The following is a 6,884-nucleotide window of genomic DNA, read 5'->3' as shown; positions in this document are numbered from 1 at the left end:
AAAGAGGTTTGATCCCAGCTGGCTCCCTGGCAGGGCTGACAGCGAGCAGCAGACAGCGCCCCCCCACCACCCACCCTGTCATAAAACACAAAGAGGTGGGTGAGCACATTAATCTCATAGTGAGTATAGCCAATTGATTCTCTCCCTGTCACTCTGTGTATTGAAAAAAGAGAATATTCAGCCATTCTTTGAAAAGGGAAGACAAACCCCCGTATAAAAAGCAAAAAAAAAAAGACAGTAAAAAAAAAAGTCAGTCAGTTTAAAGGCTGCCGGGTATTCGCTGTGACTTTTATTGAAGGATATCCGCTGAGTCAAATTTGTTGAGTTGTCCTTGAGTTTTATTGCGCTGTCCTCCAGGTCCTCGTGTGCTCTGACAGAGATTCATCTGTCTTTGAATCCGCTGTGGATGACGGGAGCGCCGAGGCCGAGGCAGACTGGTCTGCTTGTGTTTGTATTTGTAAAAGTATTTAAAGCCAAACCAGATGCTTTTGTATGCAATTAACCTGATTATCATGATAATGATGACTATAATAATAATAATAAAATATGAATATTACTGAGCCCTGTAGGAGTTTGTGTATACTTAGTTGAAAGCATATTAATCCTTTAGGCAGCCGGGTTGTAACTTCAAGGCTGAACGTGTGATCAGCCCCTCATCTCGTTCCTCCAGCTGTGATCAGACTCCAAGAAAAGCCGCTGGTATGATCCAGCAGGGAACCGTCATCTTCCTTCAAGACGTGATCCTCGATAAAGAATTAAAAAATGAGCCATTTGGGGTTGAAAACAAGACTCAAACGCTCAACACAGAGGCCCGGTCACACCAGTTGTTTCACCGTTTATTAGGAATTAAATCGCAGGAAATTCCCTTGGCCACTTTCCATGTCTTCACGCTCCAACATGGAGCAAACCTGATGTAGCTAGTGTCCATCTTCACTTCATCCCGCAGGGCTTCTTCCCCGGCTAATGCTCATCCGGTGACACCCTGAGCATGCTTTAACCCTCCCACCTTTTAGAAAAAATCTCTGATCAGAACTAAAACGGATGTAGCCCGACTCAAATCCCACCCAGGAGGATCCGCCTGCTGCCGCCTCCACTGACAATGACAACATCTGTAGCTACGTCTGCAGCAATGCCTTTGGAAGCATGAGGTTAATTAAACACACACATGCACACACACACTGTAGATGTTACCCACCTGTTCATCCTAAAAGGTTTGTATTTTTGGGGAGAAACATGGCTACCAGATGAGTTTCCATGAACTGCTTAAACAAATTCACCAGTAAAATGTTTTAAAATTGCTGTTTTCCCCTTGGTTATATTGTTTTTACAACGTCAAAGCTGGAAAATTTAGCTCGAAGTCTCCTGATTTAGTGGAGGCGTTGGGTCAAATGACTACTTGTTAGTTTAAAAAAAAAGCCAATATGTTTCGATCCTCTGCCTCTGGATGTGGTCAGATTGTCCAAAAAATAATGAATTTGACCTCAACAGCTACAGAGTGTGAGTGACTCCCAGTTTGACACAGCTCAAATGAACAAAACCGTTCATTGTGGTTTATGCCTGAAGAAAGTGAAATCTTGTCTTTAAGGTGTTCTAACTGTTTAGAAACATCAAATTTCTGAACTAAATCGACATTCAGGATTATAAAATAAAGTATAGAAATGTGACAAATTCAGTTCCTACATACAGAGGTTAAAAATTCATGTCAAAACAAACAACAAAGATTGAAAATTAAATACCCAAAAGTGCACATGTTCCCTAACATGTTTTGAGAAACTTTATCTCAGGCAGTGAAGGAACTACTGCTCCTGGAGTAAATGGAGTTCTTTTGAATCTTTCTCTCTGAGCTGTGTTGATGCATTTTGCAGTTTCTGGTGTGACTGGGCCTCAACGCGTGTTTTCAGAAGCCTCTGTACAGTCAGCTCCAGCATACCGTGTTTGAATCGCTGTGCTCCGACACTTTGCATCAGAAAGTGAGAACATTTTTTAATTCCACCCCCCCCATGAAAAAATCAGAGCATCGTGGGTGCACAAACATTTTTATTGTCGACTGATCGAGCATCCCTGAGCAACTTTGCACCGCAGTCTCAGTCAGAGTTGAGGGTTTGTTTTCCTGCACGTCGCCGGCTGGTTCAGCTGCTCACCTCGCACGGAGGGAGGAGGGGCACACGGGTTTGAGGCGGGGGACAATGGACACTTCACACCAAGGGCTAAAACCGAATTATCTTTGTGTGTCTGAGCTCTGTACAGTGTCTGCTTCTCATTTTCTTTTCTTCCATGTGTGTCGGGAGGCATGCTGGTGTGGATTCTTTCATTTGCTTCCTGTGAAAACACAACCATGCAAGGAAACTCTGTAAAGCAAAGCAAAAACATAAAAGTCGTGAGGAGAGGCGACCATAACGATGTCATATTTTGTAAAAAAAACTTTTTTTTTTTTGTTTTCTGGCTGTGAGATGGACCTTCTGGCCACGCTGGCCGAATCGACCCCTTTACGGGGCTTAAGGGACTCGTGAGGCCTTGTTTGAGGTTATCATCTTCCCATATGAGCGGTATTATGAAGATAGACATGATTGATGACTGCGTGAAGCTTCCTGCCAGCCATTTTTAGTCTTTTAATACATGTGCTCACGTGTTAATGATTTATGTAATAAAAAACAACAACAACAAAAAAAAGAGTCCCCTACACCCTGAGACTGAACACTCATATTATCATTTCCGTCTCTTACCTAAACATGTATTTATTTTTTTAAATCTCTGTGAAATTTAATGTATAATCCTGGATTTTTCAATATTAAAACTTTCTAGTGGAATTTAAAAAAAAAGAGAGAAACACCTTTGTATTCTGAAGAACAAAAAGAGCCGATGCAATCGATGAGAAAAGACGAACCGCATGACGATGTCAGACGCCCGTGTCGGTGATGTCATAGTGCTGACCGATGATGTCACGGCGTGTATGTTTGTAAACAAACACGTGTCCGTTTTATTTGTGTGCCCGTGTGCGTAACTCTGTGTCTTCTTCTTCTTCTTAGGAATGCTGAACCTTCTTTTTTCTTTTCTTTTTTTTTTTTTCTCATTTCGACCAATCACAGGTTGCGTCTTCGGCCAGACGATTTTACGACCCAATCATTACACGTTCATATCAACCCGAAATAAAATTTAAAGGCCTTTCGAGGACAAAAAAGGGACATTGAGCTTTTACTCGTCGAGCTGCGTTCACCAAAGTGAGAACTTTTCAAACGTTTGAAAATGTAAATTAACGAGAGCTTATATTGTGCTTGGTATTTAAATAAAAGTGAAACAGCCGAGTGCGACGATTTACCGCGCATTTGTGTCGCTGATTTTAATGACTATTTTTCCTTTTCTGTTTTCGAGGAAACTCTCGTGCGTGCTCGTTTTAAAACAGTTTTTAAGGGTACTCGAGTTTAAGAGGCGTGAGAAGAAAGCGGGCGTGTTACATTGCGGTGTTTTTACGGAGCTGCTGCTGAAGTGGAGGAGAATGTACAGCGACTTACTTGCCTTTGGCTGACAGGACTGGAAAAGCTTTGTGATTTTTACAATGAAAACATCTCATTAACTTTTAAAGAGAACAAGGCAAAAAAGGGGCGGGGATGGGGGGGGGGGGGGGGGGGTCATGTAAAAGAACATGTGAGTTTCACTTGTATTTTTAATGTCTCGCTCATTTCTCCTCATACCTTCAAAGGTCTTATACAGATGTTGTGATCCATGTTTAGTTAATTGCTCCCCTGGTGAAACTGTGTACTTGTATGTGCGCGGTTGTGTGTGTGTGTTGGTGTGAATGAGTGTGTATGTGTGTGTTAACCACTAAGGGTAGGGAGGGGAGGGAGGCATGGGCATATTTGTATTCTCAAAGCTACTCTGCATACCTCAAAATGTATGATACATTTATTTATTACATCCCCCTTATATGTCTATTTCCAAGAATATCCAAACGAAGGTCTCACAAGATGTGCAACCCTTTTGTTATTGGTGATCAATTCTTGCGTTTGTAGAAATCATACTGTTTAATTAATAACAATAAAAAAATCCCACTACGTCTTGCTCACGGGTTTTTTATTTCATTTCTTTATTGTTGGTATTTTTTTCCATGACACGACATGCATTATTAAACCAGTTTGTTTCATGTTTTCTATGGGAGTTTGCCTTTTTGCAGATGATCTGATAGTTCAACCTCTATCTTTTCCTTAAATGACTTATTTTTTTGGAAATAGTCGTTTTTTGTTGTTTTTTTTCCTGTGACCATATAAAATTTCCTCATGGATGTCCTGGACTCACTTTGTGAATAGCAGTCATCAGTCACTCTTTGAAAGCAAACTTATCTAAACACACTTAAACAATTGTTTAGAATCTGCAAAAACAGATTTATTTGAGTTTCTTTTTTGTTAGCTAGCCTCGTGACCCATCACGAAAAAGAACTTATGAACATTACCTTGTTTTGCCACCAGGGGTCAGTGCTTATGCTAAAAACCCAAATTTGTTCATCATTGAGTGCAATACCGAATTAGTACTGTACTGAGCCACCAGGGGGCAATTGTTCTATTGTCACTTCGAGTAGGGGTTCATCATAGGAGCTATTTGGTCAGTCGAAGACTTAAAAGCTCGATTTCCAAGTTGACTTTCTGCAAGTGCACTATTTTTTTTTCAATTTTGTGAACTACTACAGAAATACATAAGTTTAGTCTTACAAATTTGTGTGGGAGACTTATTAAATAACCCTTTTCTCTATGTGCTTTAAAAACTGATTGTTTAATCATTTTTGCTGAGATAGATAAGCTATTATAAATCACCCTGATCCAGTAACATGTTGGGCTTAATATAAATTCCTTTTCCTCAGCTTACAAAATACTATTTTAAAAATCCATTTTTTTAAGCAGACCCTTGTTTACTTCCAGAGGATATCTGTTACTTTTCTGTGTACTACATCAACAATTCTTGTTACATAATAGCTTTACTTTCAGGTCAACATGGAGAAAATATCAAGAGTATACAATGTCATACATAGATAATTTTGATGGGATTTTCTGTTATAATCTACATTTACTGCCACCTTCTTATGTATACAGCTTGTTTTAGTCTGTGCTAATCCCAGACTGCTCTGTACTGACAGGTAAGGACAGCACAGGAGGAGATTATTCACCTACCACACTATTTCCTGCTTCTTAAAGCTTTAGTTTTAACACATACATCCTCCACTATCAGCGGTATTAATGCTGACTTCAAAGTAACAGAGTAAGCGGTTATGTTCTGGAGGGAAGCTGTCTGAGATCATGGCTCAGAATTTGCTGCATCAGTGCCACCTAGAGTTGAAAACAGACTGAACATATAAAGCTTATATCTTATATTTCTTAACAATATCAACTAGGTCCTCTGAAATACCTCTATCGCTGTAGTGATTATTGAGGGTAGAACATTGTTGGATAATGATAATGACAATAACAATGGATAATGATATTCTAAGTTTTTGACTTCATGGAGAGGAAAGGTTTGAGCCTTTTCTCTGTGAAATGAATGGGAGGAAAATATTTGCAATTAAATCAGTTATCTGATCCCGGCTAATTACGTCTCTGAGAGGAAAACCACAAGCAGCTAAATTCAAACAGCTTCGGTATCCTGTCATGGTAATTGCTCTGCTCTTTTGTTCCGGTATTGTGATGTGCTCCCATTACCGCACAGCCATTGTTGCTGTAGTTTTTCTATGAATCTCATGAATGAATTGCATAAAATTGAGTGTATTCATCAGAATAGTGTTCACCTCCCATATTTCTACAACAGAGGGAATAACATGAGTCAAGGGAACAACATGCCTCCATGATCCCACCACTCCTCTCAATTTATCTCCAATAATCACCCTCATTACCTCCATTAGAGCGTTCAAACCACCAACACAATGACTTCCATCTGTTGTCCGGTTGACCTCTAGTCTGGTGTCAACTGATTATTTTAGGTTATTGAATGGCGTGACGTGATAAATGGAGTACTGGAGTGAAAACACCAATTAAAGCCGTCCCGAGCCAGAGGGACACCCAACACCAGATCTACTGCAGAATAATCCATACTTTTATGGCAGCAGTGTGACGGGACATTTCCAAACTCTCCGGGTGAATAGATAGTACTCTGGTTAGTTGCCATCAATATCCCCCTTTTTACTGTTTTTTCTCTGACCACACGCAGAGAGGGCGAAGAGAGGCAGATGTTATGTGCACTGGACTGAATTCACAGCAGACTTAACTTGAGCATTCTCTTCTCTTGAAGATATGATTTACTGTAAGGGGAAAACACTTAGTGTCTGCTCCCCTCATGATAAAAGTGTTGAATAACCTCTCAGATCTACCTTGTTTTGGTTGAAAAGATTTTCTGTGTGAGCTTGTTGAATTTGCAGAACTGTCCACATGAGATTATCTTATTTTTTTTCTAACCGCAGTCAACAAATATGTAATTAACATTATAAGTGCAGAAACTATAATTTTTGTTAAAAAAAAAAACCTACCTAAAAAAAGTGAACTGTATTGAAATCTGCTGCTAACATGGTTGTTCTTGTAATACCACTTTGTGCAACAAGATGGTGCAGTGAGTAATGTTTCCTGTTTCTTCATTCAAGTAAAGAACTGATGCATTTGTTAACAGAGGACATCAAAATTGCTAAAACTCTGAGAAACAGGAACTCAGTACTCCCACTCAAATGCTGGAGGACCTGCCCAACATATGCTTTTTCATCATTTTGATTATTAGTTTATTAAGTATATAAAAAACAAACAAAACAACCCCCACTGTCCAAAAAAAGTGTCTTCCTAAGTTCTAAATGAACAGCTTGAATTATGTCTTTGTGGATAAAGGCCAAGCCTCCACCTCTCCTTTATTCTTGTCCTCCA

General features: G+C 39.7%; 1 long non-coding RNA gene across 1 annotated transcript; it reads left to right on the top strand.

The window, feature by feature from the left end:
• The first annotated feature begins 2,189 nt into the window (after nucleotides 1–2,189).
• LOC115409279 (uncharacterized) lies at nucleotides 2,190–3,551 on the top strand. Its single transcript, XR_003933933.1, has 2 exons — nucleotides 2,190–2,523; nucleotides 2,562–3,551. It is a non-coding gene; the product is annotated as an uncharacterized LOC115409279 (long non-coding RNA).
• Nucleotides 3,552–6,884: the final 3,333 nt, after the last annotated feature.

This window comes from Salarias fasciatus, chromosome 22 (assembly GCF_902148845.1).
Source record: "Salarias fasciatus chromosome 22, fSalaFa1.1, whole genome shotgun sequence".
NCBI lineage: Eukaryota > Metazoa > Chordata > Actinopteri > Blenniiformes > Blenniidae > Salarias > Salarias fasciatus.
Note: the sequence above shows the minus strand (reverse complement) of the source record. Positions and strands in the feature narration are given on the sequence as shown.